Consider the following 12,222-nt stretch of genomic DNA (forward strand, 5'->3'; position numbering starts at 1 on the left):
CGTTCCATCACTGCTGCACGGCTTGTTTCATAGTTGATCTTCCATGGGTTGGGAGGCTCGTACTCTGATATCATTGATACAACACAGAAGTGACACACAGTATTATATAGCAGTTCACATTGTGCCATTCAGTTCATTGACTGTTTTCACCCAAAATCAAATCCCCTTGAGGCACACATCGGATTTCTCCATCCTCCCGCATCACCCACCAAGTGCACCCAGGTCCTCCAGCAAAAGCAATCCCATGAATGGGTTTGCCTTTGCCGGAGGCAGGAAGAACCCAGACTGTTTTGCCCAGCATACTTTTTGCGTGCACTACAGGGACTCTATCCCCTTCCACAGTATGTAGGATTTCTGACTGGGCAGGGCCAGCTCGGCTGGCAGATCCCCTCGTGTTGACTAACCACGTGGCTTTTGCTAAATGTGTATCCCAGTGCTTGAATGTCCCACCCCCCATTGCTCTCAGTGTAGTCTTTAACAGTTCATTGTATGGTTCAATTTTCCCAGAGGCTGGTGCGTGATAGGGGATGTGATACACCCACTCAATGCCATGCTCTTTGGCCCAGGTGTCTATGAGGCTATTTCGGAAATGAGTCCCATTGTCTGACTCAATTCTCTCTGGGGTGCCATGTCGCCACAGGACTTGTTTCTCAAGACCCAGGATAGTGTTCCGGGCAGTGGCGTGGGGCACGGGGTATGTTTCCAGCCAGCCAGTCGTTTTTTCTACCATTGTAAGCACGTGGCGCTTGCCTTGGCGGGTCTGTGGGAGTGTGATATAGTCAATTTGCCAGGCCTCCCCATGTTTATACTTCAGCCATCGTCCCCCATACCACAGAGGCTTTACCCGCTTCGCTTGCTTGACTGCAGCGCATGTGTCACATTCGTGGATAACCTGCGCAATAACATCCATGGTCAAGTCCACCCCTCGATCACGAGCCCACCTGTATGTTGCATCTCTCCCTTGATGGCCTGAGGTGTCATGGGCCCACCGAGCTAGAAATAGTTCACCCTTATGCTGCCAGTCCAGATCCACCTCAGCCACTTCAATCTTGGCAGCCTGATCTACCTGCTGGTTGTTCTGATGTTCTTCAGTGGCCCGACTCTTGGGGACGTGAGCATCCACATGACGTACCTTTACAACCAGTTTCTCTACCCGGGCAGCAATATCTTGCCACAGTGTGACAGCCCAGATGGGTTTGCCTCTGTGCTGCCAGTTGCTTTGCTTCCACTGCTGCAGCCAGCCCCACAAGGCATTTGCCACCATCCAGGAGTCAGTATAGAGATAGAGCACTGGCCACTTTTCCCGTTCAGCGATGTCTAAGGCCAGCTGGATGGCCTTTAACTCTGCAAACTGGCTCGATTCACCTTCTCCTTCAGCAGTTTCTGCTACTTGTCGTGTAGGATTCCTTACAGCAGCCTTCCATCTCCGGTGCGTTCCCACAAGGCGACAGGACCCATCAGTGAACAGGGCATATTGCTTCTCATTTTCTGGCAGTGTGTTATACAGTGGGGCTTCTTCAGCACGTGTCACCTCCTCCTCTGGTGATAATCCAAAATCTTTGCCTTCTGGCCAGTCCATAATCACTTCCAAGATTCCTGGGCGACTGGGGTTTCCTACTCGAGCCCGCTGGGTGATCAGTGCAACCCATTTACTCCACGTAGCATCAGTTGCATGGTGTGTAGAGGGGAGGTTTCCTTTGAACATCCAGCCCAGCACTGGCAGTCGGGGTGCCAGGAGCAACTGTACCTCTGTACCAACCACTTCTGAAGCAGCTCGGACCCCTTCATATGCTGCCAATATCTCTTTTTCAGTTGGAGTATAGTGGGCTTCAGACCCTCTGTATCCCCAACTCCAAAACCCTAGGGGTCGACCCCAGGTCTCCCCATGTGCTTTCTGCCAGAAGCTCCAGGTAGGGCCATTCTCCCCGGCTGCAGTGTAGAGCACATTTTTTACATCTTGTCCTGCCCAGACTGGCCCAAGAGCTACTGCATGGACTATTTCTCGTTTAATCTGTTCAAAGGCTTGTCGTTGCTCAGGGCCCCATTTGAAATCATTCTTTTTCCGGGTCACTTGATAGAGAGGGCTTACGATCAGACTGTAATTTGGAATATGCATTCTCCAAAAACCCACAACGCCCAAGAAAGCTTGTGTTTCCTTTTTGCTGGTTGGTGGAGACATGGCTGCTATCTTGTTGATCACATCCATTGGAATCTGACAACGACCATCTTGCCATTTGATTCCTAAGAACTGGATTTCTCGTGCAGGTCCCTTCACCTTACTTTGTTTTATGGCAAAACCAGCTTTCAGAAGGATTTGGACTATTTTCTCTCCTTTCTCAAAAACTTCTTCCGCTGTGTTGCCCCACACAATGATGTCATCAATGTATTGAAGGTGTTCTGGAGCTTCTCCCTGTTCCAGTAGTCTGAATCAGTCCATGGCAAATGGTAGGACTGTGTTTCCACCCCTGGGGCAGTCGATTCCAGGTGTACTGGACGCCCCTCCATGTGAAAGCAAACTGTGGCCTGCACTCTGCTGCCAGAGGGATTGAGAAGAATGCATTAGCGATATCAATTGTGGCATACCACTTGGCTGCCTTGGACTCCAGTTCGTATTGAAGTTCTAGCATGTCTGGCACAGCAGCACTCAACGGTGGAGTGACTTCGTTCACACCACGACAGTCTACTGTTAGCCTCCACTCTCCATTAGATTTCTGCACTGGCCATATGGGAATGTTAAAGGGTGAGTGGGTCTTACTGATGACTCCTTGGCTCCTCAGTTGGTGAATGAGTTTATGGATGGGGATCAGAGAGTCTCTGTTGGTGCGATATTGCCGCCGGTGCACTGTTGTGGTGGTGATCGGCACCTGTTGTTCTTCGACCTTCAGCAACCCCACCACAGAAGGGTCCTTTGAGAGACCGGGCAAGGTAGACAGCTGTTCAGTTTCCTCCATCTCCAAGGCAGCTACACCAAAAGCCCACTTGTAACCTTTTGGGTCCTTGAAATACCCTCTCCTGAGGTAGTCTATGCCAAGGATGCACGGAGCCTCGGGGCCAGTCACAATGGGGTGCTTCTGCCACTCATTGCCAGTTAGGCTCACTTCGGCCTCCAATACAGTTAGCTCTTGAGATCCCCCTGTCACTCCAGCAATGCTGATGGGTTCTGCCCCTATATAGTTTGATGGCATTAAGGTGCACTGTGCGCCGGTGTCCACTAAAGCTTTATACTCCCGTGGGTCGGACGTGCCAGGCCATCGGATCCACACAGTCCAGTAAGCCCGGTTATCCCTTTCCTCCACCCGGCTGGAGGCAGGGCCCCTCTAGTCCTGATCATGGCAGTCACAACTCACTTCCTGTAAATGTGAATCAGGAGTCCCTCTATTACACTTAGAAATAAAATCTGCGCTTCTACTCCTCTGTCTGGGGACTTGCTTGCTGGAAACTGGAGCAGCAGCTTTCCTGGAAGAGCCTCCCTGAGTGACGGTTCTTCCTTGCAGTTCATGTACTCGTGCCTGTAGGGTCGAAGTAGGCTTGCCATCCCACCTCATCACGTCCTCTCCGTGGTCACGCAGGTAGAACCATAGGGTGGCCCGTGGTGTGTATCCCCTTCTTTGAGCCAAAGGACACTTATTCCTAACAGCTGAGACACTGCTCTGTCGAGGTGGGGAGTAGGACAGATCTTCTTTGAGTTGCTGGACCTTTTGGGATAGTTTCTCCACAGCAGAGACAAGCGAGGAAGAGATATTTGTGTCTTAATCCCGGAGTCTGTCAATCACCTCTGCCACTGTTGGTGTCTCGTCATCTTTCCAGGACATCACTGCCAATGAGTTTGCATGCGAAGATGGTGCGCTCCGTACAAACTTCCGCCACATGGGTCGTGTGCACTCGGCTTCATCTGGATCTTTGGATGACCGTTGATCGTCCAGGTCACCATAAATCACCTCAAACACCGCTAATTCCCTGAGATACTGGATGCCTTTCTCCATAGTTGTCCATTTTCCTGGGTGGTATGTAACATCTTCTTTAAAGGGATACCTTTCCTTCACTCCAGACAGGAGTCGCCTCCAGAGGCTGAGGGCTTGTGGTTTTTTTCCAATTGCTTTGTCAACGCCCCCTTCCCCAGAAAGGGATCCCAGTTGTTTGGCTTCTTTTCCCTCTAGTTCCAGGCTACTGGCCCCATTATCCCAGCATCGGAGCAGCCAGGTGACAATGTGCTCACCTGAACAACGGCTATAATCTTTTCGCATATCTCGCAACTCGCTTAAGGACAGGGATCGGGTGGTCTCTATTTCATTTATTACTTCTCCCTCCTCTCCCCGCGATGGCCCTGGTTCTTCATCATCCCGTTCTAAACGAGTTGATGTCCGCTTCCAATATTTCGTCTTGTGTATGGGGGCAACTGATACTGGTACGGGTTTATTTTCTGAGCTAGCTCCGGTACTTGTTGTGGGGGTTTGAGTGGCTGCAGTGCCTGTTGTCAGGGCTGGATTGTCTACAGTGCCAGTCACTTTGCATTTCAATCCAGAGACATTCTCTTCCCCCTGGGGGCACTGAATACTGTTGAGCAGGGCTCGGTATGCATGGGCCAGGCCCCAGCATGTTGCAGTTATCTGTGTCTCTCTGGAGTTCCCAGCATAACAACATACTTTCTCCAAATATTCTACTAGTTTTTTAGGATTCTGCACTTGTTCGGGGGTGAAACTCCAAAACACTGGGGGTGCCCACTGCCCTAGGTATTTGCCCATGCTATCCCACACGCCCTGCCACTCGTAACTATCAAGCCTCGGGGCAGATTTCTGGGTGATATTCTTAAGTTGCTTAGTCAAAACCAAAACAACATGCCCAAAAACTAACAATAAGTGCACCTTAACCACCCAAGGATGTTCAAGATACAAAAACGTTGTTGTAACAAAGGCACAGACATCATAGAACAAAGTTGCAAAGGTATTATTCTGTATTTCCTCCATATAAAATCTCTCAGAGGAGGAGGTATAATTGCTAATTGCCTCAACAAGGTGGTATCCGAAGTACAGTAACGGTTTCAGCAAAAAACCCAAATACCAGATAAAGCTGAAAACAAGTGTTTGTATAACAAATCTCTCAGGCAAAACATTACTAATCACAGCAGAACACAGCAGACTCAACAAACCAACACCGATTTTTAACACCAACTGCAAAAAGGACAACATGGTGCTGGGACCAGCAGCTGTTGTTATCTCCAACCCTTGAGCCCCCCGTTGGGCGCCAAAATGACTGTTGTGGTTTAGCGGCAGCTCAGCCCCACACAGCCGCTCGCTCACTCCCCCACCGGTAGATGGGGGAGAGAATCAGAAGGGTAACGCTCGTGGGGTGAGGTAAGAACAGTTTAATAATTAAAATTAAAAGAAACAACAGTAGAAATGCAATGTAAAGGAGAACAACGAGAGGCGCAAAGCCCCGGGGGAGGGGGGAAGGGAGGGGAGAGGGGGAACGAACCGCCGGAACAAACCGCACGCGCCGCAGCCGCTCGCCGCCCGCCGACCCGACACCGCGCCGCCCCCGCGCTGCCACTGCCCCCCCCCCCCCCCCCCCCCCATATACTGGTCATGGTGTCACATGGTACGGAATGAACCTGCCATTGGCCAGTCGGGGTCAGCCGCCCCCACCATGGCCCTGCCCCTCCCAGCCCCCCCCCCGCCACGCGGCAGAGCGCGGGAAGCTGGAAAGGTAGCCGACCCCCACAGTGAGGAGAATTAACCCCTTCTCAGCCAAAACCAGCACAATTATAAGGGAGAATTAAGCATTGAAATGGAGATGAGGTTGCCTAGCAGCCATGGGATGAAAGTGGAGATACTACAGTAAGGTAGTATTTAGTGTGACAATATTAAACAAGAATAAATCAGCCTTCAATTCCTAATACTCCTGACCATCACGGAAAAGTTATTCTCTTCCTCAGAATCCATTTTAAAAGACTTAAGTCTGGGACCATTTTCAAGACAAGTAAATGTGATAAAACTAATTGTTCTGAAAAGGAATTGCATTTTTCTTTTGGACTGCTTTATTTCTATCCCCAGATTGTGTTGGTATTGAAGCAGCATTTCGTAGTGTGGGAGGGTTAACTTTATGACTTCTAACCTGTTTTTCTATCATTATCTTGTGTGGAAACTTAGAATTTGTTTCTCTCTCTGCTGGGTCACTCTTACTACAGCATGGGAAGATTAATAAATGTACTGCAATTTTAGAGGATATAAATATGTGAATACAGAGACATGGGTCATCCACATTAGCTCTAATATGGCTGCAACAAGATTTAGACCTCCTCCCTCGCACCAAATACACTTTTCCATTTTAAAGGCTCAGAAGCAATTAACTAAGGATTATACACTCGCTTTAGGAATCAAAGAGTAATTTAGGTTGGAAGAGACCTCCATAGGTCAGCTAGTCAAATTTCCTGTTCAAAGTAGGTTCACATAGATAAGGTTGCTGAAGGCCTTATCTTACTGAAATTTGAAAATCTCCAAGGATGGAATTCTATAATATCTCTGGGAAACTGGTTTCAATATTTGATTACCCTCATCTTAATTTTTTTTTCTCTTGATAGTCAGATAGAGTGTTTTTCTTCATTAGCAAGGATCACCTTGACCATAGTCATTAATGCTAACTGTATGGCATCAGCTTCATGGTATTGTGCATTCACAATAGGATATGTGTTAAAGACTGACAGTTTTGTATATTTAGTAAAATTGATTAACAATGTATAAGAATTAACTATATGAATAAAACGAGTTGTTAACAACTTAATTCAGTAAAGTTTAGATTTAAATTTGGTTTTGAAACTTAAAACTGACCTGATTTTTCTTTCATTCTTCTAAACACTACCAGTACATCAATCTGATTCCTTAGCTGCCACATGTATATTCATGTTTTTCAGTCGCTAATAAAGCCCAGAATGTGCTTGGTCGTCTTTGCTTCAACATCACATTGCTGATTTGTGTTCAACTTGTTGCCTACCAGCACCCCCAGGTCTTCTTTCGCTTTTGCGCTGTTTGGCCCCAGCCTGTATTGGGTAATGGCATTATCCCATCCCTGGTGCTGGACTTCATATTTGCCTTTGTCGAATTACATGAAGTTCCTGTTCAGTCATTTCTTCAGCTTGACCAAGTCATACTGAATAGCAAACCTGTCCTCCAGTGTATCACGCACAATTTTGGATCATCTGTAAACTTGCTGAGAGTACTGTCCATCTCACTCTCCAGGTGATATTACACAGTACTGACCACAGGCTGCAAGGTAGACTTTGTAGAGCAGATCACAACCCTTTCAGCTCAGCAATCCAGCCAATTTATCAACCACCTTTTAGTTCATCAGTTTTCCTGTTCATCCTTTTTGGCATTTTGCTGCCCCTATTTGACCCTTGTGTGCTTAAACATGTACTGTTCCTGGTTTTTGCTCTGAGGAGGTCATTCCTGAAGACCAACCAGCTCTCTTAGTCCCCTTTGCCTTCCAGAACAGTCCTGCATTGCAATCTGCCATGCATATCCCTGAACTAGACAAAATTTACTTTCATGAAGAAGAGTTGCAATTTTGCTATTAATTTTTCTCACTTGTCCTAGTATTTTAAAAGCCATAATCTCATTGCTGTTGAAGCAAGAGAATAAACAAATGGCTAGAGGGAGTAAGAAAAAAACCCAGCGTACAGTTTGTGTAAGAATCATTGGAACTGTTCAAAACAAAGTTCTAAAAAACCACACAAATATTTGTTCGTCATAACAAGGCTCTTGAAGTAAAAACCTTTCTAGTGTTAATAAAACTGCTTATTTAATTAACAGAGAGGAAGCAAACAGGATGCCTTTCCCTTCATACACATTTCGAAGCAAAAATATGTCTTTACAATGAAATAATTCTTTAGGGAAAAGATGATCTTCACTTTTATGTAAGTCCTCAGAATAAACTTATTGATTGAATCTGTACTAGCAAGTCAAGTAAGTGTGAAGCTGCATCTTTCTCTGCTAGCAGACTACAAGGGTAACTTCCAAACAGTGCATCAAAACTGTCTCTGACCTATACTAAATTTCAAACCATGCCCAGAAACTGTTTAGAGCAGTAGGATCTGATGAGATCAAAATTACGCCATAGACTTTTAAACAATTTAACGGCACAGAGAAATTGAGCTCCAGTGCCTGAGACTGTTGCCTAGTAAGGAAAGGTTCCCTGGTATAGATGAACTCAGTTGCTTGATATTTGTGTTGGTTTGGATTTATGCTAAATGTCTGCATAAAGACATATTTTTCCCGGTTAAATTAGTTGGAGATATGTAATCACAATTTCAAAAATTCCCATATTTCAATTACTTGGAAAACTAATTTTTTTTCTTTTTATTAATTTTTTTTCTGAATCCACTGACTTTTCCGAAGATTTTGTTTGTTTGTTTGAAGTCAGCATTACAGAAATTATTCCTATTACTAAGGTCAATATTCTTTATAAATATTTTTGTCAATAGTTTAGTAAAGTTGAGGTTTATTTTGTATTTTATATTTATATTGTATATTTTATTATACATTCTTATGGGAAAGTAAAATATTTTTTACCTTACGAAAAGTAAATGTTGCTATATTTTTGAGACAATCTTCCTTCTTCATGTCAGATTTGGATGACTTTCTTCCACTTGCCTGTCTAGTCCATCATTGTTTATTTATTTTTAAATCTAATAATGAAAAACAAACTCCCTGCTCTTAGTTAATAAACTATTTTCAGTATGTTCTTCAGTGTTTTCAGTATGTCCTCTAGCTTTACTCTTCTTCCTGGAACTCTAGAAAGATTAGTTCTTCTAGATTTATAGAAATACTGGTATACAGTACTAGAATATAATACAATATATAGAAATACTATAGAAGAAATCCATAGTAATTCAAATACACACATACTTATAGATGGAAGCTTGACCATGTTGATATTTGAAGATGGTTTTAAATAAAAATAAGAATCATCCCATTAAAAATGGTGTTTTATCCAAATCCTTGTCCTGTACCTTAACACATATACAGATATGCATGTGTATACACACACACAGAGTTGACATGTACTTCAAGATTTTTTAAGGCATTCATAAAATTGCATTTACACACGTTTTCCATCTGTATTATCATCTATTTTCAGCTAAGGATTTATCTGAATATCTGAATGCCAGGCTGAGCCCAGTAATGAGACAGTCTTATATCTTCTGGTTATTTATTTAAGATTTAGCTTAGAAAGCAATAGGGAAAAAAAATTAATCCAGGGATAACAGTAAAGAACAGATGGGTAAGAACATCTATTTTCCCAGTATTAGCTGAAGTTATCCCTTCTTAGTGTTGTGCTGTTACACTATATTACTCTGTACTTATATTTTCACATAGATTTTTTCCTATCATTTTTGTTTACCACCTATTAAATTGTATGTAATATATTTTATTTCATGGCACTATCACTAAGGCATGCCATGCTTTACACAAATGTAGAGGTTAGAGAACCCTGCTTTGCTCAAACTGCTGAGTTTTGCATGCTTCAGCTCTGACAAATTATTTAGTACTATTTATTTAATCATTTAATCATCACAGAAGGAGGAAGACTATCTTTCTTACTTTGTTTCATACAGCAGAGTTCACCTAAAAATGTAGGAGTATTAAAGAATTCTCTGTTGGCCTATAAGATACCTGAGAATCGTCACCTTTCTCATACAGTCTCCTTCCCGAAATCATTTACAGCATATCTTATTCTTTTGCTCTTTGGCCCTCATCGTTATTGGTTATTAATTGCCAGGTCACTTAGGAACTGAATTATAGTGCTCAAATATTTCCCTTAGGGTACTGATTATCCACTTCTCTTTCCTCTGATAGCAATAAAAGGCTCTCATGAAAATACTGACTGCCAGCTGTGTGTTGTTACTACGGTTGAACAAACTCATTTTTGTCAGGATATCACACAAAAAAAATCACTTCTGCATAATTCATATAATGACTGCATGAAAAATAGAGATGAAAGCCTGCTAGAAGAGTGTCTTTACCTCAAAGAAACAAAGCAAGTATTAAAAGCAAGATTACTGAAAAAGTTGATAAAGCACAAAATTTTCATATAATATATAAAAGCAGTCTAAAATTTTGACAGGAATAGTCTTTTACTGAAAGGTATACAATGCAATCTATAGATTTTTGTCCCTACTGTGACAAACAGGCCTAGTGATCCCTTTTAGAAACAAATTATTTTTAAAAGTAGATGAGTTTATATCTTTCCAAAACTTTGTAAAAGGTTGTCACAGAATATCACTGTTGGACAGAAGTATTTTCATTTATAGCCTGAACTCATCATGCCCGGGTAGAACTACAGGTTTTGACATTACCATTGATATAGGTGCATGTGGGGCTTTTTCCCCCTTTTCCCTAAATACTCTACTGGTATGTTACCAGATGTCTGTCACATCCTTCCAGGGAGTATTTTTGCTAGACAAACTGAGTATACATCTTTTATTCTCTTCCGAGATAGTAGCAGCAGAAGATGGTAACACTTTAAGATATATTATGTTTAAAAAGAGATGTTGTTAAGAATATTAGGATGCTGAAAGACAAAATATTGCCCTTGTGTAACTTCTGACTGTTGAATTAATTTTGCTCAAAAAGCGTGTGACATTTTAATTTTGTTTAAATATTTACACACATTCTACCATAGCACTTTTAGGCTTTGGTGGATCTCATCACAGGCTCACAGTATTTTTCCAGTCTTTTTTTGTCCTCTTCTTAAGGAGTATCTGCCATTTTCTATTTTGTGCGAGTTGGGACACTGTCTTTTTACTTTGATCGGGAGGCTTCCTCCCTTCCTTCAGACTTCTGTGTAACACCTTTATCTCAGAACTTAATGTTGTCCCAACATGCAACACGTTGAACAGCGCAGTGGCTGTTGTTTGCTCTTGTCATGCCAGTACTTCCTAACCAAGATGTGATTTTTGTAACTACGTCCAAACTGACTTACCATCAGTAGGTTGTGCCCACTGTGTAATGTGTTAATACGTAACTAATAATGTGAAAACAAAAATTCAGAATTACATTAAGAATTCTATACTGTCAGGACCTTATGCAATGATATTAATTACATCTTTACTGAAAATGTATTTCTAGTACCAGAGTGTGCCTTAACACTGAAGTGAAACAGTGATCCTGTATTTGTCTAGCGTACACAGACCTTTCTTTCCCACAGTCATTTCAAGCAATGCTTCTCAGCACACAACAAAATAGGAAAATATGTAAGAAATACGGTATCCTTAAGTCTGACTAATCACCTCCTTATAACTGTGTAGCAAATGCTTTACAGAAATCCAAGTATGTTTTTATGACTTATGCTATGCTTACAAAACAGGGAAAATATATTAACCTACCATGATCTGCCTTTAGTAAGCCCCACTACATTTTACCCAAATTTTCTATTGAATCATGTATGCAATGATCCTTCTCCTCAAAATGTTTTACATGTTATCTAGTAGAGTCAGGTTATTTACCCAGATTGTTAAGAAAAGCAACATATTCCTACTCATAGCTCATGCCTTGAATCAGCTTTTGGGACACTTGCATATAACCTTGCAGATTTTTCTGGAGAACACAAGAATTGCCTAGTGCTACAGCAAATATTTTTGGTATAAAATGCCCCATACCTATCACAACTCAGTAAAGAAAATTAGAATAATTGTAGGTTTTAAAGGAACAGGAGGGAACCCCATTTCAACAGCTACTGCCACCTTCTAACCTTTACAAGCAGACAGCAGCAGCCTCCAGCTTGATAACTGTATCAGGAACAAAATTTATTAACTGTTTCGCTAACTAACCTGGCTATTCTTACAAACTTAACATTTTCTTTGACTTTGATTCTTGTTATCTCTTTCTGTATCCTAGTCCACCTGATTTGTCTCATTCATTAAAAGTTGATATATCCTATAGATTACTAGACTGCAAAGAGGAATAGCTATTTAAGAGTTGGTCATATTTTTTCAACTCCGTATAGCAATCAACACAGAAATAAATTATGCCCTGAAAGGAGTCACAGAAGGTGCTCAGCAAGCGCCTTATGTGTATGAATGATATTCCTCTCTTCCTGTTCAGTATGGGGTACTAGAACATGGAAAACTAAAGGAGCGTAGGGTTTTTTTATCGTTTTATCTTAATATTTATATATTTTTGCCACTCCATTTGAACTTTATAGTTTTATTTAATTATAATATATGAA

Source organism: Phalacrocorax aristotelis, chromosome 3, assembly GCF_949628215.1.
Source record: "Phalacrocorax aristotelis chromosome 3, bGulAri2.1, whole genome shotgun sequence".
Taxonomy (NCBI): domain Eukaryota; kingdom Metazoa; phylum Chordata; class Aves; order Suliformes; family Phalacrocoracidae; genus Phalacrocorax; species Phalacrocorax aristotelis.